Source organism: Neofelis nebulosa, chromosome 7 (genome assembly GCF_028018385.1).
Source record: "Neofelis nebulosa isolate mNeoNeb1 chromosome 7, mNeoNeb1.pri, whole genome shotgun sequence".
Classification (NCBI taxonomy): domain Eukaryota; kingdom Metazoa; phylum Chordata; class Mammalia; order Carnivora; family Felidae; genus Neofelis; species Neofelis nebulosa.
This window is the reverse complement of record NC_080788.1, coordinates 43,181,029-43,206,836: the sequence shown is the minus strand read 5'-3', so window position 1 is coordinate 43,206,836 and position 25,808 is coordinate 43,181,029. Positions and strand designations below refer to the sequence as shown.

At 46.3% G+C, this 25,808-nt stretch overlaps 1 protein-coding gene across 6 annotated transcripts in view; it reads left to right on the top strand.

The window, feature by feature from the left end:
* The window catches only part of TLN2 (talin 2), a 441,711-nt gene that overhangs the window by 15,859 nt on the left and 400,044 nt on the right, over nt 1-25,808 (top strand). The window contains exon 2 of one of the 6 annotated variants that reach the window (XM_058737521.1): nt 17,626-17,753. The exons of the other annotated variants lie outside the window; for them this stretch is intronic. The gene's annotated coding sequence lies outside the window, so the exon portion shown is untranslated. The remainder of the gene's footprint in view (nt 1-17,625; nt 17,754-25,808) is intronic. 6 annotated transcript variants of the gene reach the window in all.

Here is a 25,808-nt window from a genome sequence, read left to right as displayed (position 1 = left end):
CTGTAGCTGCCCAATCCCCAGAGATTTCTAATTCGGCAGGTCTGTGTGGGGTCCAAGAAAGTGGAGTTTCCATTATCGGGAGATTCTTAGGTATACTGAAGTTTTGAGGGCCACTGAGCTAAGGCTTGGAAATCAGTTCTGTTTTTTTACTGGCCCCATAATAAAGTTATAAACACTGTTAGATTGATTGCATTGTTCCCATTTTCTAGCTGGGAATGCTGTTGTCTTGGTCTCAAGTTACCAGGACCTAATTCTGCAGAGGAGATATAATTTGAATAGATTGTTAGAGTTCTATTTGAATAATCCTCTCTCCCTTTTTTACATGAGCTCATGCAGTTCATTTTAAGTTAAGTCTTTTTTTTTTTTTTTTTTTTTTTTTCAACGTTTTTTATTTATTTTTGGGACAGAGAGAGACAGAGCATGAACGGGGGAGGGGCAGAGAGAGAGGGAGACACAGAATCGGAAACAGGCTCCAGGCTCTGAGCCATCAGCCCAGAGCCCGATGCGGGGCTCGAACTCACGGACCGCGAGATCGTGACCTGGCTGAAGTCGGACGCTTAACCGACTGCGCCACCCAGGCGCCCCTTAAGTTAAGTCTTTAAACAAAAGTTATGTTCTTTGTCCAGGTAAATTACCTTGAAACAATGATAGGATGTGAAATTTATTACAGATTTTTGGAGTTCATTCAAGGAGGCTCTGTGGTTTTAAACTGCACAGTTAAGGATGACCTTTGGGTATGTATTTAAAAATTGGGTAAATGAGAAGTGGGGGCTGGAGGATGGACTCTTCTATTAGTAAAGGGGATTCAGTTGCATGGAGTAACAGATCATGGTTCTCTATGCTCCATGCCCGGCAGATGTTTCTGCAAATTGGTCCCCCCACTCCCGACCCCTCAAGACAGGTTTTTCAGTTCTGTATTCTTCCTTCTGGCAGAATGGGGACCTTCACTTTTAGAAAGAGGAGCTAAAATTAATTTTGGTTCATTGGACCATACGCGCCACGTCCCTTTATATAACATATTCTGGAAGTTAGAAATAAACTGTTAAAAACCACAGCAGGAGCTTCACATGTTTGTTAAAATCGATTGAACTACACACCTAAAAAGGAGGACACTTATTGTATGTAATAATACTTAAGTAACCTGACTCAAAAAATATATCAGGGGAACCGGTCTTGATAGCCATCCTTTTAGTGAATTAGTTTGACAAGTAAAGATTCCTTTTGTGATGCCAGCGATCCCCCATAACCCTCTTTGCACCATACTTCCTTGAAAGCCATTCTTCGTGCGTGCTTTGCCTCTGTTGGTGTTCGGTGGGGAGGGAGGAGTGGAGTTGGCAAGAGCCGCTGAGGAGTGGATGTGGCCTCTCATTCATTCTTCCAGGTCATTTTCTTCTTAGCTCCAGATCCAGTACAGGGTGGGAGTTCACAGAGGTTTGGGGGACGAATTAAACCACCATGCCCATAGAGAACCTGAGGTGTGGAGAGGTCAAGTGGCTTGTCCAGATGTGAGGACAAGATGGCAGAAGCGGGAGAAGAATCCTCCCAGCCTTCTGACTCCCTTTCACCATCTTTCCTCCAACTTAGGTCTTAGAAATTCCTGTTTTTTCAGCTGGGAGTCTTTGAAACGAGGGTAGGCCTGTTTGTTTGTTGTGGTTTTAGAGGCAGCCTGTTATCATGGATAAGCCTTGGCTTTGAAGACATTCATCAGCTTGGCAAGCCTTTTTTCTGAGCGTCCACAGGGTGCATGGTTGATACAGCCCAGAACAAAACAGACCTAGGCCCTGCCCTCATGGAAAGCAGGATCATGAAGGTTATATGTCAGCAGGAGGCATTAAAACAAACCAGAACAGGGATGACTGTTGCAAAGGGTAACATGTGAGAGCCTGTTACACAGTGGTCGCCAATGATCGTGTGACCTTGGGTGAGTCACCTGACCTCCGTAAACCTTGGTGTCCTCGGTAAAACAGACAAATCAAGGATGTGTTGCAAAGATTCAGTGAGATAATGAACCGTAAAGCAGACTGTGTGCTTCTGGGTAATTATCTGTCACTTGTTAAAGAGGGTGAGTCAGTGGACAAATGTGTTTTTCACCTCTGAGCTGCACTGGTCCTTATAGACAACCTCGGGACAGGAGTTTGAGGTGTCGATTTTTCTCTCTTTTGGATCATCTTCGCAGCAATGGGAAGTTGTACCCGAGGGCTGTGCTGCTTGGTTTTTGTCCTTGACTGATACGGTTGAGGTGGGAGCAGAGCTTTCTAGCTGGGGAGCTGAGTGATGATTTAGAGGTGTGTTGACCCAGTTAGTGATGCCCTCAGTCCCTTGGGGGATTCCCGAGCTCAGGCTCTACAAAGACGGTCCTTTTCCAAGTGTTCCAGGACTTGGGAGAGCTGTCATCCCTCTACATGCCTCTACAGGACTCCCAGAAGCAGGAGCTAGATTAGATTTTAAGTAACCTTACCTGAAGAGAACAACAAAAAAGAAGCAAGGGCTCCCACAGGCTGTGAGAGCTTTCTTAAAATGAGAGATGCAGGTGCCTGACTTCGGCTCAGGTCATGATCTCAAGGTCCATGAGTTTGAACCCTGCATCGGGCTCTGTGCTGACAGCTCAGAGGCCTGGAGCCTGCTTTGGATTCTGTGTCCCCCATCTCTCTGCCCCTCCCCTACTCATGCTCTGTCTCGGTCTCAAAAATAAACATTAAAAAATTTTTTTAAAAAATGAGAGATGCAGATGAGGTACACCAGGCTTCCCCAAACTTCTCTGATAATAAGAGTCACCTGAGTGTGTGTTAAATGTCCAGTTCACCAGGCCTGCGCCCATCTGGATTGGGGCTCTGGAATCTGTGCATTTAATAGTTACCCATGTGATTCTTAGCAGGGATGTTTGGGAAACCCTGGCTTAGATCATAAATCTCCTTGTCCTTGCTATTTCAAGTTGGTCCACAGACCAGCAACATCCTCTCCCCCTGGGAACTTGTTGATACTCTGAGGCTCAACCCAGACCTGCTGACTCAGAGTCAGCATATTAATAAGACCCTAAGGTGAATGTGCACACACAATAAATCTGGGGAAAATTAGGGCTTGCCTAGAGGGCAGGGACACCGGTCAACATTTTAAACCAGGGATGTGGTGATAAGCCAGGGATTTGAACTCTGTTTTCTGAATGCAGACTGAATGCTCATGGCACATCTTCTGGACTCAGTTCCTACTAACTCAGGGCCTGTCTCCAGCCTGCTGTCAGGAACCCCCTCACTGTCCTGTTAATACTGCATCTGGGAAGAATGATGCCTGGGGACAGGAGAGCACCACTGGGACCACCAAAGTGTGTCATAACCCTTGGCGTCCATGAACCCAGTCAGGACACCTTCTTACTGCTCCCGGGAGAAGACTGAGGTCCAAATGTAAAAGTCTGTGATTGTAATTTTTGGAGACCTGTGGGGGTTTGCATCATACCAGTGGTGGGTGCCCGAAAAAGTTGTTTTATCTCCATCCAAGGACAGGATCAGCTGGAGTGCAGTTTTTCTAATGCTCCTCCAGACTCTTAAATCCCCCCTCCAACCACAATGTCAGAGAAAATACCCTCTGAGGCACTTGCCAAATGGTTTGAAATAAGCGTCCACACACATTTCCGAAAAGACAATTAGAAGCTTATTTGAGGAAGTCAAGACCTGCTGTGCTAGACATTATAGTCAGAGCACAGTGCCAGTTCAGGAAACTCTCCTGGGGGCTCTTTCTCATCCCAGCCCTGCTTTGAGAAGCTGAACTTGGGAAGTGGACAGGCCGCCAGGTTTGGGAGAGTGGAAGACAAGGGAGGAGTCAAAAAAGGGGAATGAAGTGCCCCACAGAGAAAAGAACAATGGCTGTGTCTCCTCCCAGGAGAATTGGAATCCTTGCAAACACAGTCAAGCGGAAGAGTAAAGGTCATTAATGAATTCACCCACACTTGAATCATATTACTAGTTAGTACTTGTGTTGTGGCCTGGAAGACTGTTTAGGAAACTGAGCCCCAGAGAGGTCAGAAACTCTATGCAAGGTCACACGTTGGGCTAGTGGCAAAGCCTGGGTCAGGATCCAGGGATCTTGGCTTGTCCTCTGCTCTGTCCCCGTGCTCTCTGCTGCTTTCCCTCTGGGAGGGAAGATGATAAGACTGTGAAACTTTATGAGGATTGGATCCAGATGTGCTAGCCCTGCCCACCTCCGTTTAAAACTAACAGTATTTTTTCTTTTTTAATGGAATAGACTATTTTAATCTGCTGGTTTCATTTGCTAGCCCACCTTACACATAAAGGTCAGGAAAGACAAATCACAAGCTGGTAAATAGCTCCGTTGTTGGGGATGCTGCACCAGGCTGCTTCTCTTGGCACGAGGCACCAGCTCAGAGGATTTATAGCACCCAGGACAGGGGAGACCTCTGCGGTGGACACGGGCAGAATGTGTGTGTTCGAAGTGAAGGCATGGATTTATACACTCTTGCCAAGGTCCACAGGGACAGTTGCATATTAAGTTTTTAAAATTAAATTGTGGGAAGGCTGAAACATTACAAAGACTTTTTGGCTTGAGTACGGATCCTAAAGGGCTTCAGTGCAGAGGCATGGGGAGGATGTAGCCATTTCTGTGATGCCTAATTGCTTGTGTGGAAAATCAGAAGCCTGCAATCATTTATGCCACACGGTTTAGCAATAGATGACACATTGCCGTGGTCTGAAATAGTTTAGTGTGTGTGCCCGTTTAATTTTGTCCAGTAGATTGAATTCTGAGGGCAGCGAAGCCATTCTTTTGTCCAGCAGCCCAGGGGCATGTTGTTAAATGAGTAGGCCATCCGGCTGTAGTGGTCAAAGGAGGTGCCTAGGGAAGGTCGGACTTGAGCTAGAGGCCAAGTGCTCTGAATTTCAGGGTTCTTCCATGTTCTGTTGGCTGTGTCAGCCACGCTGTTACAACTGCTTCTCGCTAATAACTCGTGTTGGTTGAAATCAGTGAAGTCTTAACAAGAGACTTGTAATTTGTTGAGAAATTAAATCCTTTTAGATCATAATAAACCAAGTAGTCAGTGGTATCCGTGGTTTAATTTGCTTTGAAAACCGGAGGGAAATCCCATGCTTTGATTTCAGTGATAGAATGGCAGTGTTCAGGGGAATTGGGTTTGAGAACCATTGGGCTCGGTCTTACCACAGTCCATCTGATAAGAAGCCAGGGTCTGGCTCTGTCATTCAACTGGTGGCTGAGGTGCTCTGTTCATCAGGTTACTCAAAGTGTGATCTTGGGACCAGCAGCCTTAGCGTCATCTGGGAATGTAAAAGAAAGACAGCCCCATCCACCCCTCCCCCCCACCCCCGCCCCACACTGAATCATAACCCTGGGGCTGGGGCCCAAGAGTACAGATTTGGTCAAGTTCTGCAGGGTATTCTAATGCACTCCAAGGTTTGTGAGCCACTCCTGTATAGTTCATAGGCAGCAAAAGCTATTTGGGTGTGCATTCTGGTGGGTCGTTTCCCGAAGCATTTCACATTGGGTTGGCTTCTTGTTCTGGCAACCCAGGCCAAGTGGATGGGGCAAATAAAGTTAGATTTCCATTAGTGCTCAGTAATAATTAACGATAACCAGCCCTGCAGTATGGATGGCTAGGACAGTCCAGCTCACTTCAGTCTGGGTTCTGCAAAAAGCACTCTCTGATTGTGACTTGAGAAAGAGTCAGTTGAAGAACATTTTCTTCCCCCCCTCCCCCCCCCCCCGCAAAACCCCACACAAAAAATTATCCCTCCAGGATGCCTTTGACAGTCACTTTCTTATCCAAGATAGGCAGAGATGGACAGATCTCAAGGAGGAGTGGGAGACATGCCCAAACTGGCTGAGGCCCTCACAGAGAGACAGGTTTCTGTGGAGGAAATAAAGCAAAGTGGCAAGACTAAGGCCCGGATGTTTTTTGCCTGTGTGTCTGCTGGCTGTGTGATTGCAAAAAAAAAAAAAAAAAAAAAAAAAATGTTTGATGAGCACTCTTCTCTTGAAAGGACTTTTTCATTCTACCATTTGAAACACAGCTCTCTGAGAAACATTTCCTCATGGAGCAAATGGTTCCAAATGAAACAAACTGAATGGTCAGATAGTATTGACTTTGAAGGAGAAAAGGACAGTTGAAAGTTTCCATTCATTCACGCCTTGCTCTGTGCTAGGGAACGTACCCAGCAGAGTAAGACAGGATGCCTGCTCTGATGGGGGTCACCCAGAGGGAGAGGAAGGGGTGGCTGCAAGGCTTTCCTGGCAGCAGGCGCAGCAGGTGCTAAGGGCGGGAGCCAGCCAGCTAAGGGACTCTGACCTGCTGGGAGCGTTTCCCTGGAAATCCGTGGCACTTGGGGTATATGGAGGCTGATCTAAGAGACTGTTCCCAAACTATGTTCAGAGGACCTAGTTCCATCTTTTTGCTCAGTATCTGAGTGGGTTGTGGGGGACCCCTCCCCTGTCTATGGGGTAAATCACATCATAAGAGCATAATTGTATCCCTTTTAGTTGAAAACGGCTTAAAAATAACTTTAGGGAGGTCAGGTCTGGGTGGAGGTGATGCTGTGAGGAGTATTAGGGAAATAAAATTAAAAGCAAAATCTTTTCTCAATCCAGAACACCTCTCCACAAAGGTGAAAGAGAAAGAAAACAATTTATTATTGGATAAGCATGAAACCAGAATGTGATGAACATCACAGGGAGCCTACTGCAAGGATTGCAAAGCTAGAGATTGCAAAGATGGAAAGAAATCTCATTCTTGTATATAGCTCAGTGGATACAATGCATTATATTTATGTCTTCAAGATAAAATTGCTAAATTTATCATGTTTTTACTAACTGGAGGTAGAACTTTCAATTTGGAGTAGGGTCACCACTGAGTAGGGTCACCACTGAAGCTAGGTCCTCCCCCTCCCAGGAAACTGGGAAATAGAGCCTTATCATTCCTTGATGATTGCATTTCAAAGAGGTGCTTCTTAGGAAGTGGTGAAAGAGGCTTATTTGATTTGCATTTGACCTTCCAGCTATAGCCCTGCTCCTTTGCCCTGGTGAGAGTGGCTTAAGTATCCTGGAATCAGAGCTTGACCTTAGCTGGTAAAGGCTCTTGGCTTTGGTTGTAGACAGTGCCATAGGTGATTACCGCCCCCCTTAGGCTGCAAGATCCTCATATGAAAATAGAAGTTGGTCTAGAGTTCTCTGATTCAACGACGTGGGGGCTCTGCCTCTCTTCCCATTTCCCCAAGCTACCATTTCCTTTCTCCCCATACCCCGAGCACCCTGGCCAGGCAGCAGTTTGCAGCCTGGCTCAGAGGTCTAACCAGTCTTTCTATATGCTGATCATCAAGTTACAAAATCACTTTTGGAGCTCAAGGTGGAGAATACATCAGAGATGGCATCAGTTCTAGGAGTGCGTCTTGGCACAGCCACCTGCTTCTTCTCCAAGACAGGAAGGTTTCAGGATGATTCTGCATCGGACAGTTGATATCTGATTCTCCCTCTTTGTATTGGGCTCACCCTGCCTCTGTAAATTGCTTAAACTCATTACTTTGCCCAACTCGCTTCCTTCCACACCTTTTCCCTCCAATGAGAATCAGAAAGAATATTTGTTTCCTCATCAGTTTAGTTTCTGGGATTTCTGTAGAGGAAGTGGCAAAGCTTTCTATGCCTTGCAGACCAGGCATGTTACGCTTCCCCTAATGCCTGAAGAAGCTAAGAAAATTGCTTTACCATGGCTTTATTAAGGGCTCGCCAAGAAGCTTTGAGTTAAATGACAATATTCATGTATAGAAATTTCCTCTTGGATGTTGTTTCAATTACTTGATCACCCTTCAATTTCTGGATCAGAAAATGGTTTTCCCTGCTTATGCAAACCTCCTGTGGGAACCTCAGACTTAGCATCTGGGTTGTGGAAGAACTGAATCCAGTCTGGGTGAACATGTGTGAATTTAGAGCTAAGGAAAGCTTTTGCCTTGGCAGTAGAAACTGAACACTTGACTCTGGCCATACCCGTGCCAGTGGCCCAGGGGGCAGTGAGGCGGCATCACCGTTTAGTAGGACAAGAATATAAAAACTTGGATTATCAGGCCTTCCCCTCCCTTTTAGTTTTTGGTCCACTTTTCCATCTACTTGCATTTTCAGACCAGTGTGGGTTGTCCAAGTGCCTTGGTTTTGTCCTCTCAGGTTATCTACATTCTGGCCTGTCTTGGATTCTACCTGGTATTCAGCATAGGGAGGACATAGCATGCCTTCCCCTCAGTCCCTTTTCCTTGGATCTTAACGTGGCCTGGTGAAAAAGGAAGGGTGGCCCTGGGAAGTTGTGGGGTCTGAGGCAAGTTCCCCATTGTGGCCAATCTTGGGTTCTTTATTTAAAAAAATATTTGTTTTAATGTTTATTTTTGAGAGAGAGTGAGGGAGAGAGAGAGAGAGAGAGAGAGAGAGAGAGAGAGAGAGAGAGGGGGAGGGGCATGGAGAGAGGGAGAGACACAGAATCTGAAGCAGGATCCAGGCTCTGAGCTCTTGGCACAGAGCCCGATGAGGGGCTCGAACTCAAAAACCGCAAGATAGTGACCTGAGCCAAAGTCAGATACCTAACTGAGCCACCCAGGCATCCCTATTTTTTAAATCCACTGAATGAATAGGTCACCCACAAGATGGTGGGGACCGAATAGGACAGTGACTGTTCTATGTTCAATTCAGTGTTTGGCCCATAGTAGACACTCTGGGAATCTGCTCCCATGCCCTTTATCTCGGAGAGCCCTCCCCTGTCCTGGTCGTACTTGGCAGTCTCTACCACATCCTTGAGAAAGGACATTACAGTGATAATGCTGTTCTAGAATCAGAAAGCCCTTCATCCATTCACAAAACAACAGCAACAACAAATCACTCATGCTTTTGTCCAGTGAGAGCCCTCATACCTCCTGATGATTAAGAAAAAGCTTTTGGTGTGACATAATTTGGAGAGAAGGCACCTTAATCCTGTCTGATTCTGGTAGCCACTGACCACAAAGTGTTGAACACTTGAAATATGGCTAGTAGGACTAAGGAACTCAAGCTCTGATTTTATTTCATTTAAATTTAAATTTAAAACCAGGTTCTCAGTTTGGTTTTTGGGAAACTTAAGCGCGTTTTGAATAACCTGGACATGTGAATCAGCTTTTTCAGCTGTAAATGTTATGAAGTCGAAATATAGCTCAAGCATTTCCAATGAAGATTGAACATCTAAATTGAGATGTGTGCTGTTAAATGTAAAATGCATACCAGATTTCAAAGCCTTGGCATAAGAAGAATGTGAAATAACTCATTAATGATTTTTATGTTGATTAAATTTCAGCTGAAATGGCAATATTTTAGATATATTGGATTAAATAAAATATATTTCTAAAAACCAAGTTCACTTTTTTTTTTTTAACTAAAAAGTCAAAAAACATGGCTACTAGATCTTTTTAAATCATGTATATGGTTCCTGTTATACTTGTATTGGATGGTGCTGCCTTAGGTTTTAGCAGATCTAAAACTGGCTTGAAGGCCCCAAGGAAGCTGCTGTGTGCCTGAAGTTCCTGAGGAGTGTGCTGCTTTCTGGAGCCTTCCTCGTGGCCCACTTACAGAAGGAACAGAGCTGACCACGTACAAACAACAGACCTTTGGAGCACCCTCCCCATGTTAATTAACACTGTGCCCTCCTGGGGGCAAGTTGAAGAGAACCTTCTTTTCTGTGAAGGTTGCTATGTTCCAGGAGGGAGCCTGAATTCCTTATTTCCACACACTCCCTGGGACTCCTCATCTGTATCAGGCCCCTTTCCCAAAAGACGGGCCTCCACCCGGGCCCTTCGAGGTCCTCTGTTGACCCGACTCTGCTTCATTTTGATATTGTGTGTTAGGCCCCCAGCTGAAGAACCCTAAAACCAATGAGCTGGATGAAAGTGGGAAATCCAAATGCTGACTTGCTTTACGGCCCACATGCTCAAAGCCATGTGGTCCAGGGTTAGACCCGTGCACAGTGAAGTCAGTCGTGGGCCAGGGGAGGTCACTTGGCAGCTAGTTGAATTACATTTAAAAGATTTTTAAGTACTTATTTTAGAAGGTATTGAAGTCTGAGTCGATTAAATATTTTTTTAAATTTTTTTCCCCCAAGAGACAAAGAGCATGAGTGGGGGAAGGGCAGAGAGTGGACCAGTTTTGATTTTTTTAAAATTGTCATTCATACAGCATCCTTTGAGCACCCTGTGTGGGGACAGAGAGCGTTGTGAAGTGCCATTTGCTGGTTGGGGCCGGGGATTAGTTACACCTATACCTATATCTGCATATGAAGGAAAACAACAGAAGCTGACATTTGGAACTTAGAGTGAATGTTACTCATTTTAAAGGTTTAGGAGGAGCAGGGATTGCCATGATCGGGGAAGGTTTTAGGGACTCCTTTTTTGCATCAGACACAGCTCCCAGGGGTCTTCTCACAGTAGAGTCCATGGGTCACCTGCATCAGAGAGGATGGTTTAAGGTGTAGATGTCTGAGGTGGAGGTGAGCCCCAGGGATGTGAAGTTTAACTCGCCACTCCCCAAATGTACACTCTCATGGGTGCATGGCTTCAGATGGTTTCTAGTCCAGAAGACTGAAAAGCAATTAGTTGCTTTTAATTTAAAAGAGCAGTTTTTCCTGTATCATGGTGATTATACTCTTGAATGATCTGAACAGGAGGTCCTTGCTCTGCAGCTTTCAGAGCATGATAACCAGGGTTAGGGGGGAGGTCTCCAAATTGAAGGTACCAGGAATCCCTTCTCCTGAGGGTTGTTGTAGCCTCTTCCTATTGTCGGCTCTCAGCAATCCTGTCCCTGGTACCCCACGGCAATATGGGAATGCCTTCCACAGGGAAGCCCCCATGTCCCACTCTGGTCCTTCATTCCATCTTTCATCCAGGCTACATGGAGTTGCTTTTATTCAGCCGTCTTCAACAACTCATGCATGTGGTTGCTGGATTTTTCTCCTTTTCCGCCTCTTGGCCACTGGTTCTCAATCCTGGCTGAGCAACAAGTTGTCAACTCGGCTGTAGAAACGTGTAAGCTGCCAGGGCCTGGACCCACTCCTAGAGACTGATTGAGAGGGTCCAGAGTGGAGTGTGGGCACCATTCTTTAAAACCAGTATCAAATCACCACCCTGCCAGTTAGACAAGCCCACAGTCAGCTGCTCTCTGAAGTCTCCCCCCTCTTGTGTCCAGCGCAGGGCAGGGTGGCCTGGGCCGGTCTCACGAGGAGGAGGTGTACTAAGGAAGCCCAGGATCATATTAGCTCTTAGAAAGTCACCCAGAGGGTATGGCCTGTATCTCCTTGTCACCAGCCCCCAGCCCCGTTCCTGACCTGTACTAGATGCCCTGTGGATGCATATGAATAAATAGATGGTCTCTGAAACCGCAAATCTTGTCCACAGGAATAGTAAAAAAATCAGGTTTTCTCCATCTATACTGATGAACTTGATTTTTTTGTTTTTTAAGACCTCAAATTCAGGGCTTTAATGAACTCTGCTTTCCCTCGATGTTTCCTCTCTGCCACAGCTGAACTTGATAATTATAACAAGATGTTATCTTAGAATGGTTAGAAGCAAAGGCTTAGAACGCTACCAGCTACATTTGAATCCTGATTCTACTGATACTACTTACTGTGAGCATTTGGATATTTTTTTTAATGTTTATTTTTTAGAGAGAGAGAGAGAGAAAGAGAGAGAGGGAGAATGCGAGCAGGGGAGGGTCAGAGAGAGAGGGAGACACAGAATTTGAAGCAGGATCCAGGTTCTGAGCTGTTAGCACAGCCCCAACTCGGGACCTTGCACTTCCCTGTTGATGGCCTGGAAGGGGATATGGATGAGCAGCTGGGGGTGAGGAGTCAGAGGGGCTTGGTCCTGTCCTCTTAGAGTGAGGTCTGCAGGGGCAGGTGGGGTGAGCTCTGATGCTAGCAGCAGGTGGCAGGGGAGCTGCCCCCGGACCAGACGCGTTAGAGGTCGGTCGTGGTCTGTTCTGTGCTTCCTCCTGGGGACCAGCCCATGAGTCTACCTTGTCACTGCCCAATAGGCTCACCTGGGAGCTTCTAAACCATGTCAGTACCCGCCCTGCCTGCCCGAGGCCAGTTTAATCAGTAACTCCTGCAGCCCAGGCCTTCCCTTTTATCTTGAAAAATCCCCAGGTTATTCTGATGTGCAGGCAGGGGTGAGTACCCGTAGGGCAGAACAAATGCTGAGATTGCCGGCAGCTGTGTGTGCTCTTAGCCTGTGGTTGGGATATGTTTGCCGGGGAGCTGGTAAGTTCCCTTCCACTGTGGGGACCCTTGGAGCCACCTCACAGCACAGGTAAAGGGCATTGACTTTAGTCGGATCCTTTTAATTGGGTCTCTAGACAAACCCCTCTTCGCATCCTGGGGACTGGGTGGATGTTTCTCGGGAAGGGGTGGATTTCACAAGGGATGTTCCCCAAGAGGACTTGGGGAGACCAGCACACAGGGCTCTCAACCTGTTGGCATTGTGGTTTAGGGAGAAAAGCTTCCAACTTCGACATTTGTCTCCCTCCACGGATAAGACAACATATACGTGCTTCATTGTGTAAGCGGTGGGAGTTTTTGCGTCCATGTCTGGTGTTTAACGAAGCTTCGTGAAAGCATGGCACACAGTGGGGTTGGGTGCTCGGCCAGCCTTCCTTCGGCTGCACTCCCTCGCTGGGTAGCTTTTGCATCATTGCTGGTAACAGTTACTGCAGTTAATCTGGCCTCACTGTTTGGGGGAGAACCTCTGCATTGCCCCGCAGCCGCTAAAGCGGCGTTCGTAGAGAGCCTTCAGCCCCCCTGGTGTTAGAACTGGGGTGGCCTCAACACCCCCCCTGCCTTTTGGGTCCTCACTTTCCCTCTCAGGTGTCTCGACCAGTTAACTACCTCCTTACGGGGTGAGGGTGGGGACAGTTTGTTAGGGAGATTGGCTTTCTCCAGCACATGAAAAGCTTTTCTGAAAACATCCGGCCAGATACGATTATGGGGCAGTGTTGGTTGTAGGATCCTGCCTGGTGAAGGCATTGGAGACACTGCTGTGGGGTTTGTCGGGTGACCCCTGCTGTCACTCGCATGCTCGGTCTTTGCTTTTATGTGGTGTTGCCACATGGCTGCATGATGGCTTCATGTGGGGCCAAGGCACAACCTGAAATGGTTCACCTGTCCTTCCTCCCAGCCTGGGTTTCATTTACTTTTTAGCAAACCCTTGTTAGGCATCATGGCAAATACCTTGGGAGGTACAGAGGAACGAAGCTGTTGTTGCCTTTCTGGTGCCTCGGAGCTAGCCTGGGAGCTGGGCACGTAAGTCAGTACCTTGGTTCTGATTGGAAGGGGAGGTGGGTCGGGCTGCGGAGAGAGAGGGACACTGGCTAGGGGCCAGGATTGGGGTGAGAGGAGAAGAGGCAATGTGGATAGCCACATCTGCATACACCTCAGCCTGGCTGGAGAATTGTATGATGGGGACTAAGCCTCAAGCATAGAAATCTGCCTCAAGTCACCCGTAGTGAGGTCACTGGTGTCACTGGGTGGCAGCTGCCAGGGACATACTGGCATTAAGTTCCTTCTTTGATTTCCTGTTGGTTTGCAGCTTCATGTTGGTGTGTGTGTTGTTGGCTCTTTCCCCCAGCCCCCCTCCCTGCAGCAAAAGCTTGTTGTGGAAGGCCCTGCCTTGTAATGAGGGTTTGGGGACACAGAACGGACCCCCATGCCAACTCTTTAGGGGCTGACGTTCCAAACGTTGCAGGGCCCAGTGGGGTCTGGGAGCATCTGGGTCAGAACCACTTTGTGTCCCTGGCAAAGTAACAGATTCTCTTGCCCCCACTTTGAGCCGCTAAATCTGTGTTTGCAACAAGCCTCCCTCGCACCACCTTTAAAAAAATTTTTTAATGTTTATTTTTGAGAGGGATAGTGCAAGTGGGGGAGGGGTAGGGAGAATGGGAGACAGAATCTGAAGCAGGCTCCAGGCTCTGAGCTGTCAGCACAAAGCACAATGTGGGGCTCAATCTCAAAAACCAGATCTTGACCTGAGCCCAAGTTGGACGCTTAACCAATTGAGCCAACTGGCTGCCCTAAAGTATCTGAAATTTTTTTAAATAAAAAAATTAATACTTTTGAGAGACAGAGCGAGACAGAGCACGAGGTGGGGAGGGACAGAGAGAGGCCGGTGTGGCGCCGGCCGGGGGCGGGGGATACAGAATCCAAAGCAGGCTCCAGGTTGAGCTGTCAGCACAGAGCCTGATGTGGGGGCTCAAACTCATGGATTGCGAGATGATGACCTGAGCCGAAGTCAGACCCTTAACCGACTGAGCCACCCAGGCAGCCCCTAAATTTTTAAAGTTTATTTTTGAGGGAGAGAGAGAGACAGAGACAGAGTGTGGGGGGGGGGGGGCAGAGAGAGAGGGAGACACAGAATCCGAAGCAGGCTCCAGGCTCTGAGCCCTCAGCACGGAGCCCTATGTGGGGCTTGCACTTGGGAACCTTGAGATCATGACCTGAGCCAACGTCAGATGCTTAACCGAAGGAGCCACCCAGGCCCCCCCCCCCCTTGATTCATAGCTTCTTGTGAACATTTGAAAACCTTTGTTCTGGAGGTTTTGCTGCCACATGGGTGAGAAATGATAGAGACTGCCATGAATGATGGAAAGAGGCTAGAGGCAGGTGTGGGGGTGGGATTTAGTTGGGAGGGCTTTTTATGGGGCAGGGCCAAGAGCACTCGACTGATGGGAGGTGTTGAGGGCCCACAGCTGGAGGTTTGGATGCTGCCGGGGGTGGAATCTGGGAGGAGAGGGAAGAGGCCCGTGCACGTTGATCTTGGGATCTGAGTGTGATAACCTGCTGTAGTCCACAGGTGTTAGGAATTACAGGTCTGTAGAGGCAGGGTGGGGTGGTGTCTCCCTGGAACGAGGCGGGTGGGGTGGGGGTTGGTGATTTGTAGACCCTGCTCAGGTTCATGACCAGGGTCATGAAGAAGTCTGTCCGTATGAGGTTCCCTTCCTTTCATCTTCCTTGGCCACGCTTGTTACCTTGGCTTTGCTGTAGTTAACCATTCTGAGATTCCACTTACTGAATGACTTGGGGTGAGCCCCTCAAGTGGGAGTTGAAGGTGGCAGGAAAAGGTAGCAGAGTGGAAAGTCGGGGTCAGAGTTGGGTAGAACTTGGCCACGTGGCTGGGGTGCAGGTAGGTACTGTCGGCCTGGTGTTCTTGCCTCCTTCCCGTCTGCAGTAGGCGCAGCCTTCTGGGTGCCAAGCCTGTGTCTCTGGGTTGTCCAGAGATGCCTGTCCCACCGCTAGCTCTGAAACAGCTGCTGCCACTGTTAGTAAATCGAGTTAACTGACCTGACCCGGGGTTTCTCAGCATCGGTGCAATTGACATTTTGTGCTGATAAATTCCATCTGGGGGGAGAGTCCATCCTGTGATGTTGAACAGCATCTGTGGCCTCCACTCTCAAGTAGGCAGTAGCATCCTCCTCCCCCATAAGAGGCATTCGGATGTCCCTGGGCTTTGCTCCATGGGGGAGCAAAATCACCTCCGTGGAGAACCTTCAATTTAGCCAACAACGACTGTTCTTCTACTCTGAGCCCTGAGAACAAACCCAGCCCTGCTGCCTTTCTAGTGGGAACTGCAAGTCTGGTTTGCAGAGACCTTGTCAGGATGGTGAAGTGTGGACTTCCATGAGAGACCTAATGGTGTGGGGAGTCTGGGTGTAATGGGTGTGGGTCTTTCTGTGGTTGCTGGCTCTGCTCCCCATCCTGGAATCCGATTCATGGCAGTGGTGTTGAGCTTCGGTTTTCTTTATTATTCATTCTGTGCTAACTTTTCAGAGAGCAGCATCCTGGTATATCTAAAGAACATGTCTTGCTTCCTTCCCTTCCTCAATTTGATGTCCTATATTCTTTCCCTTTTCTGTAATGTGGCCAAATTATAAGTCTGTACCAAGCTTTCGGGGCTCTTTTCCAGTAGAAACCCTCCATCAGTGTGCCATTGGCACAGCGCTCCTGTACCCTGAAAGCCCTGCTGCCTCCCCCCAGGTGCCCTGCTATCTTCTCCCAGGCCAAGGCCAGGAGGACTTGGTCTGACCTGAAGATCAACTCAGACTGGCCCTTCGAGATGTCTGGCCTTTCCTTTGCTTCCTGACAACACCCTTCGGATCCGGATCCCTGGTGAGCCATGCCCTGCCTCTGTACCCACACTCTGGAAACTTCTCCTGCCCGCTGGAACTGGCCAGCAACCACGTAGATGAGATCTTGGCTTTGGGGCTTCCTTCTTGGGAAGTCTCCTTGGCTTTCTGTAATGTTGTCCACCCTCAGCATTCATTGCCCTTCAAACAATTAAAATTGGCAGTTCCCTACCAGGAAGTTTGCTGATGGTGTTCTTAGAGTGTCACTCTATGCTGGATACTTGGAAGGCACCAATAAGCCTCTGTAGACGACTGACTTAGGATGAGCTTGCCTTTTGGAAGAGAGATGGATCCACGGGGCGCAGAAGCGGGGGAGCTGTAAGGACCCTCAGTCTGCTTGTCTGGAATGTTCATCCCCTCCTCTTTCTGCAAGTCCTTTTCTCATGGTCTCTGGTTTAAGATTGATCATTTTCACAGCCTGTTTCCCAGAAAGGGTGGGACCTACATTGCCTAGAAAACTAAGTCTGGTTAACAAACTTGACCCTTCCTGGGTCGATGGGCAGGCAGTTTTACAGAAGATTTCAGGAATTAGGTGGGGGAGTGATTGGAAGATGGATGAGTGTCATGTGGCCCCGATGACTTTCACTCAAAACCATTTGCAACTCAAATCTAGTTAATGGGACCAGTGAAGGGTTATAGCCAGAAAATGCCTTTTGTTGGGTGTCTTCATGGAGGGAAAGTCATTTCCTTCTTTACTTGGTTTCTGTGGTCTGTGTTTGGTGTAGACCGAATGTTTGTGCTTGAGAATTGGAACAGCAGGAGGGGCAGGATTGTAACCATGCCTCAAGGAAGATAGCACAGGATGCCAGCCTTCCTTGACCACTGACCACTTCAAGGACAGTTTCCCCCTTTGCCCTCTGTGTCCAGAGTGGGTTGCCATTGGGTTTCCATATTCACAGGAAAATCTCTAGGTTCTCTCCCACTTCTAAACATGGGGAATACTTTAGAGAAGAATAAAAGCTTTTTATGTTGTAATTGAAAAAATTTTTTAAGTTTTTATTTTGAGAGAGAAAGTGAGCAAGCAGGGGAGGTGCAGAGAGAGGGAGAGGGAATCCCAAGCAGGCTCTGCACTGTCAGCACAGAGCCTGATGCGGGGCTTGAACCCCCAAGCCTTGAGATCATGACCTGAGCCAAAACCAAGAGTAGGACACTTAACTGGCTGAGCGACTCAAGCACCCCATAAAAGCTCTTCAAAAAAAAAAACAAAAAAAACACTTGGGCACCAGGGTGGCTCAGTTGGTTAAGCGTCCGACTTTGGCTCAGGTCATGATCTTGGGGCTTGTGAGTTCAAGCCCCCTGTTGGGCTCTGTGTCGACAGCTCACAGCCTGGAGCCTGCTTCAGATTCTGTTGTGCTCTCTGCCATTCTCCCCCTTACCTCTGTCCGTCTCTCACTCTCAAAAATAAACATTAAAGTAAATCATTTGTGCTTTTTCTAAAAGGATGGCATTTGGAAGCTGGCAAGTACTTCTGGAAAAGGTCAGGATTTGTTGATGAATGTGCCAGGTGTCCTGTGTCCTGTGTTAAGTTGCAAGTGTGGGAATTCTAAGAGTGCAAATATGTCCTGGAGGTAAGGTTATAATGTGTCCTTTGAGCTATTAGTCCTAGGAATTTCCTATGCATGGATTCCCGGTCCTGGCTAATCTTCAAGAATCACCTCAGCTTTGAAAATGCAGACTTGTGAAATCCACCTGGATTCACTGAACCCAAGTCTTCTGGCGTGTGATCTGGAACCCTGCTTTTTAATTTTTAACCTTCTAAATGTTTTGCCTCTATTTTTCCCCGGCAAACAGTGACTGGGATAGTTGAGACTCCCCAGCGTGATTCCTAAATAATTTGAACTTGGATGCCAGTCTTTTTCTTTTTTTTTTTCCTATCTTGAAGTATAACTGATAAAACCTGACTAGTTTCAGGTATACGGCATAATGATTGGATATTTATACCATGACACGATCCCAAAAAGTAGTTAACATCTAGCACCACAGTTTGTTTGTTCTTCTAATGAGAACTTTTAAGATCTCCTCTTAGAAACTGTCAAATAGACAACACAGGATTATCAACTAGAGTCCCCATGCTGTATGTTTCATCCTCAGGACTTAATTTATAGCTGGAGGTTTGTACCTTTTGACCCATTTCGGCCATTCCCTCTACACCTCTGCCTCTGGCAACAAAAACCTGTTTTCTATATCTGAGTTGTATGGGGGTGTTTTGTGTATTCAAGATTCCCCATAGAAGTGAGATTATATAATCTATGTCGTTCTATGACTTGGTTCACTTTGCATAATGCCCTCAAGGGTCAGTCTGTGCTGTGAAAAATGGCAAGGTTTCCTTTTTAATGGCTGAATAATGCTCCTGTGTATATAATCATATTTTCTTTATCCCTTCTCGGACAGGCCCCTTTCCTCCCCCCATCCTTCCCCCCCCCCCTTTTTTGGTTTTGTTTTGTTAAAACCTCTCAGGAGAGACTTGTGTCTTAATGGCTCTGGGATAGCTTGTTAATTTTGACGGCTGGTCAACCTGCCCTTGATACTCTGGCTGGGGTTTAGGGTGAGCCCTAAGCATCCCTGCTGGAGGTACTCTGTGATGGGACTGTCCCGGGGGGAGGTGGAGAAGGTGCCTGGTAGTCGAAAGCAGGGGAGGGCTGTATGGGCCTGATTGTCTCACGTGGCGTATCTGAATTGGCTGTGCTAGGAAGTTAGGAAGCCCAGCTAATGAACTGGCTCGTGAAAATGCCTGAACGCTTCCCTTGAGGTGCTTGAAAGCTCTAAAGTCTTACAGTTTATAACAACCCCATGTGTTATGATAGCTTATAGTTAACTGCTGTGGTTTGGTTTCTGGCAAGTGTGACCTGATTAAGAATGCTCCCACTCCCCGTCATATTCCAGAACTATCTAGACTGTCTAGTGGTGAGTTAACTTTGAATTTTTTGGCTATGACAGTTTCAGAGTTCATTGGGGGAACTGCTCTCTGGTTAGTGTCTTTACAAGCATTTTTCAGAGAAGCTAGAGAAAGAAGCTTGATTTGTATCTTCATTGTGAATTCCTAAATTATTCTGCACAGTAACATCAGAAATACAGAAACCCTCTAGATGCACACATAACTAAATGTTAGAGTATTTTCACCTCTGTTCAACTTTCTTGTCAAGGATGATTCGAGCCCATAATTCTCATTTTCCTGAGAAGTATCCTAATTTATAAGTGACTCATTTAAGACTACTGGTTAGGATATTTACAAAATTAATACATGGGCAGAGATTTCCTGAAACCTGGTACCAACTGTTGAGAAAAACAGGTTTTGACTTTAGGATTATTCAAATTTAAAGTTTCTAAAAAGCCAATTTACTCTAGTGGACTTTGAGCTTTCTGGAGGTATACAGGTTAAAAAGCAGGTCTTGGTGACTATGGTTATATATTCTGAACACTTTGATTAGATTTCTAGTGTAAACAATGATGTTTCAAATTTTATTTAAATCCAAGTTAACATAGAGTGTAATGATGGTTTTAGGAGAATTCAGTGATTCATCAGTAAACCTTCAACACCTTGTGCCCCTAAGCAATGACTTACACTATTGGTGTCTCAAAGAGAAAAATCCTGTTACAGTCTGACCTTGGAAGGTAACACTGTCTCACAGGTTAAACAACTCTTCTGTGTCTCAAAAGGTTAAACAAGCAAATTGGTAAGAGTTTGAAAACAGTGTATCTGTTTTATTGGGCCATTCATGCTTGAATTTAAAGCCTCGAAAGTGACTAGCAAAGACAACTGCTACTTCCTGTGCAAGCTCTCCCTGCTTAAAGGATGTTAGCCCCAATATAGTACTTGAGTTGTTACTTCTTTCCTATGTCTGTTTTTTAAATGACACGTAATCTGGATTACTCGGGAGTAGTAGTTTGTGTTGGGAAGTTTAGCCCTTTTTTGACTTAATGATTTACACCCACATTTTTGGACCTGATGGCTTTATTGCTGCAGGAGTTTCGATATATATATATATATATATATATATATATATATATATATATATATATATATATATATATATAAAATCTCGAATAGATAATACATGTGCGCACACACACACACACACGAAAGAGAACCCATCTCCATTGTTTGAGACTCAGTCAGCCAAACTAGTAAGTATTTATTGAGCATCTCTTCGTGCCCTACATTTAATCCCATGGGGATCATGAACAAAATATAAAAGGTTGCTCAACATTTAAAGTCAACCAGTGAGACTGTTGGAACCATTTTGAGATAATGTACAAGTATGAATAATTCAGCGTAAGTTGCTTGGGACAGTTACTGATAATGCATGTTAGACATGGCAGAGCTCAGTTTGGTCTAGAAGTCTCCAAGACTTCCTGGAGAGAAGTTGTAAAGCGGGGAACAAAATTTTTTTTTTTTTACCAAGATGATGGTGGTGATTTGGGGAGGAGCTAAGAGATTAGATACCTTCCTGTAGGTTATTGTTGAGAAGTAATGGCCTTAAGGGGCCTCTGGAATGAGGCCTGAGGGGGTGGGGGAGGAAACTCCTTCAAGAGGTAGATCTCTCTGTGGGATTCTCTGGGATGAAGGATGGTGTCTACCCAGAGTCTCCTGGGAGCCCTCCTCCTGAGCTTGGGGCGTGGGGGTGGGGGGGCATAGGGCAGTGTGTGTGCTGCCTTCCTCCTTGGAGGAGAAGTTGGTTTATGTGTATGTGTATATACATGAAAGACCTAGTTCAATAGGATTAGGGTTTGCATCTGCGATGAGAACAGCACAGCCCTAGGGGTAAGCACCTAATTAAGCCCAACACTCTCCTCAACATATTTGTGGATCTAATTTGACTGCATACTGATGACATACTAAACCCGAAGCTAGACAATTACATAATTAGACAATTGAAACATGTGACTTATCCCCAGGATACAGAATGATGCCTCCAGGGTTGAGTAACCACAACTCTGACTTTGCTGCTTATGTTGGGCTTCTTAGGGTTTGTGCCCAGAAGGACCCCGTGTGGTCCCAGGCTCTGGAATTGTGAAACCATTCACTAACAAGTGGCTTGAGTTTGGTTTAAGGTTGATTGCTGAAGGAGTGTATAGAACTCAGCAAATACAGATGGATGCAGCTTTTTAAAGCTTTCCCTGTTTGGAGCAGTGTTCCAAAGGGAGAAAAGGAAAGTTGCATCAGCTGGTCCTTAAATTATCCGAACTGGAAGAGCTGAAGCTTAAGTGTATTCAGTTCTGTGCCCCCTGCCAGTTTTGGTGTTACTGTTCACTGGGTTTCATCCCTACTGAACAAAATGTCAGAGATAAGAGTGCACGGTAGGTCAAGTTTACTGGGCCTTGGGTGTGGTACCAGGCCCATCTCTTGCTGTGGGGTGACACATAAGCACTCTCAGGAGGGGACGCGATAACCCCCTTAACTTGTTGATGATGAATCCTGGCAGGCCTCACTCTGATGTTGTACCAGCTGTGCTCTGTGCGTTCAATGTTGATGGGTGTGTTTAACTAAAATATTTTTTTAATACTCTTTTCATTAGACTTCCCATAAGACCATATTTGGAAAAGTATAATCAGCATGATGGGGAAGTTAATCCTCCAGCTGAAGAGAATGAGTTAGTGTGATAGGAAGGGGGAAAAAACCCTAATTCGTTTCCAAGGATCTAAAGGATTCCTGAGAGGGGCGCCTGGGTGGCTCAGTCGGTTAAGCGTCCGACTTCAGCTCAGGTCACGATCTTGCGGTCTGTGAGTTTGAGCCCCGCGTCGGGCTCTGGGCTGATGGCCCGGAGCCTGGAGTCTGCTTCCAGTTCTGTGTCTCCCTCTCTCTCTGCCCCTCCCCCGTTCATGCTCTGTCTCTCTCTGTCCCAAAAATAAATAAACGTTAAAATAATAATAATAATAAAGGATTCCTGAGAGCCATGGAGGGCTGGGATCCATTCTGAAACTGAGTACCTTTTATAATCCAGGCATCCTGCATGAAAATGGGAGGGAGCTGCTTGTCTTGGGTCTCCTCGTATTTCCAGAAAACTTGGATTTTCGGTAAAGCTAAACTGGTTCGATTGCTTCATTGACCATTTACCCGGTACCTATGATGTACCATGCTTCAGCCACACTTTTGTTGGGCTGGAAGTCTGGATCCTCCATATGTATACCATATATACATGTGTGAGAGCACTTTGAAAACAGGCTTCTGTATGTTATGGGTGTGTGTTTTACTTTTAAATATTCTGTGGCTAAAGTTCTAAGAGGCTGGGACAGTGCAGAAGGTGTGATCAAGCTTTTACCATGTTGCTGGCACCTTACTAGAAATAGTTTGGTGCCTTTAAATACTTCATATTTAAAACTAGTACTTGGCTAATGCAATTAAATGACTAAATTCCTTTGGCTTGCCTACTAGAATGTGTATCTAGAACTCTTGGACTCCTTGGGAGACTTGCTGACTCCAGGAATCGCTCACTCAACTGGCTCGGGGAGGGAAGCGTCTGGACTCTGTTTTACTCAGCACCAAGGAGAAGCCTTTGCTGGGCAGACATTTGGGAGTTCTCCTCCAGATGTGTGTGACATAATTGCTGAAATAGACCACAGCTTATGTCACTTGGTTTCTATTTTCAGATAGTTCTGTCGAAAGAGGCTTTGGGAAACAGGCCCCAAACAGGGGGGCTGAAGTGGTGAGCTGTTGAACTTAGTGTCCCCACCTGGTACTGTGGGTTTAAACTTGTGGGATCAAGAGTGGTGGTTTTGGAAAGACTGCAGCCCTGACGAGGCTGTGGCCTGGGCGGTTTATTCATTCTGTCACCTGTAGCTGTCGGCCCCGGGGACCCAGGGGATCATCTGGACACAGAAAGAAGCCTGAGGCTATTTGCTTTGTAACTTCTTGTTAAAGCTTTATTAAGTGGACTCCAAGACTGTGGTAACTCTCTGGATGGATCATTCTCTCTGCTCTCTACTCCTTAAAGGTGTAGAACTTGAAAGGGCCGGAAAACCAGAGGACGAATGACTTGTAACTGTCATTACAGTAACTGGTAACTGTCACCAGTGCAGTTCCCTGGGGTACAGCCTCCACTTCTTGTCTCGATAATGGCAAATCTGGATGATAGGAATTTATGCTCAAGTCCCCTTGCTTATAGGCTCCATGTTACCTGCTTGCTTAGGGTCTACTTGAGCGGGGGGCGGGGGGGGGGGGGGTTGTGTGTTCTGTTTTTGAGTCAGGATTACCACCAAGGTCTCTCCTCAGCGAGGACCCCTGTTGTATGCGGGATCTTCTTTCCTCCTACTCCTAGTTCTAGTCGTGGTTTCTTGAAGCTTGAGTGATTCTGGTCTCCTGTTTAGTTTTTCTCCCTTCCTCAAAAACTTGTACTTGGCGTTCACCTGTCTTCCTTCCCTGTTCTGTGTAGAACTTTAATTTTTGCAAAGGTAAATTGTACATGGGGTAAAAAGTTGAAACAGTAGAAAGGGGTAGGCAGTGGAAAGTCTCGGTCCACCCTCTGCCTCCTGGAAACCAAGGTCTCTTCTTAAGGACCATCTGTGTTAGCAGTATCTTGGATATTATTTCAGGAATAGTCTGTGCATGCCTGGGTCTCTTACTAATATTCCCTCTCCTTTCCCTTAGCTGCCTTTTTCCATCCTCAACATGACTGAAGTGCTTTATTGACTCAAATAAACTTGTATTAAACTTCTAAATTTTTTTTACTGGTTTGTATAGATCATTCTCATTCTCGAACAGCAGTGTTCCATTCCATTGATTTCTTAATTAGCTTCCTATCACCTGCCCTTTATATTTGAGTCATCTTTTTTTTGTTGTTGCTGTTGGGGAGAGCATGCACGTGCAACAGATGGGGGGGGGGCGTGGGGGCAGAAGGAGAGGGAAAAAGAGAATTTTAAGCAAGCTCCATACCCAGGCTGAAGCTGACTTGGGGCTTGACCTCACAACTATGAGATGGTGACCTGGGCCGAAATTAGAGTCAGATGCTTAACCGACTGAGCCACCCAGGCGCTCCTTGTCTCACTATTTTACACATTGCTGTTGACAGAAACACGCATAACTGTAGTAAGTGTGAATACATCTGTGGGATAAATTCCTGGAAGTCAGAGGGTATGTTCCTCCTTAATTTTGTAGTGCCAAACTGTCCTCCAAAGAAGAATCAATTGTCTAATCAACAAGGTATGAGAGGACTGATTTTTTTTCTGATCTCTTACCAACACAGTGGTAAGCACACTTACAGCATTAATTAGCATGCTTATTCATGGCCAGTCTGCTAGATAAAAGTGCGATCTCGGGTGACTGTGTGTGTGGTTCAACATAGTTTCACATGATGAAAGTCCCTTACGTTTTTTTCCTGATGATCTCTTGGCCATTTGCTCATTTGTTAGTGTTGTTGGGTATTGCTTACAGGTTTCTGTTTGCTTTTTATGTAGTGGGGAAATTAGCGTTCTGCTTTGTGTTGTAAATACTTTGTCCGTTTGACTGTTCACCTTTTCCCTGAAGAAAACTTAATTTTTGTACGGAGCCACATTTATTTTATGGCTTGTGGGTTTTGTATCCTATTCCATGGTATTGTTTTTTGTCTTCTCCACTCTACAAGGATGTTGCTTGTGCCTGATTATTTCAACTTCGGTCATAGACCCATCTCTTCTGACTGCCCAGCATGCTTTGCATCACAAATTTGTCAAACTCCTCTTTGACCTTCAATTCTAAAAAAATTGTCTGCCTTAACAATGGATTAATGAATAAGGAGTTGTTTAATTCATTGAATCAGTGTTTCCTACAGATTCCAGGCCCTGTGCTGTGTGTTGCATACCACTCGCCTGAAAGCAAAGTGAGGATGTGGGATTTCATTCCAAGTCATTGGAAAAGGGGGGAGTCCTACTTGGGGGATGAGGTGGTCATAAACATGACCAGGGAAGGCTTCCTTGAGTGAAGACCTCTAAGTGGTAAACCTATGGTGTGCCTGGGTGGCTTAGTTGGTTGGGTGTCCGACTTTGGCTCAGGTCATGATCTCACAGTTGGTGACTTTGAGACCCACATCAGGCTCTGTGCTGACAGCTGAGTAGGTAGCAGGCTGTCAATAAAGAGGAATCAGAGTTCTTTCCACTTCCAGGAAGCTGCTAGGTAAGGCCTGGGATAGATGATGAGTTGGGAAAGGAGCTGACAGTGTTAGAGAAACCAGCAAAGGTCAGTGTTGCAGGAGCAGGCCCCCTGGAGGAGGCTTAAGGGGCTTGAAGGAGCCAGGTTATTTGGGGGGAGGGTATTGTGGGTTGTGTATGAATTTGGTCATTTGCTCCACAATTCTTAGTTTCTGTGAAGTCTCTTTCCTGTATTTTCGTTAGCATTTCAGTAAAAACCCTCACACATTTGTTCAATGAACTTTTATCAAGTTGGCTCTTTGATGTTTGCATGCTTCTGTTTCATCTCTTATTGATGATAAACTGCTTTAAGAAACCTACCATCATGATTTCTTAAAAGAACATCATCACTCAGATTTAGGAATGTTTCTGGTGAGTGCATTGAACAACAGCAGTGTTAGGAGTTAAGCTGATGCTCAAATGTGCTTCATCTTGTGTTTGACCACGTGGCTATTAGAGTGGTTGCTGAGAGGACAGTGGTGTGAGACTGAGGCCAAATCCCAAGTGGGTTTCCAGGTTCGGGG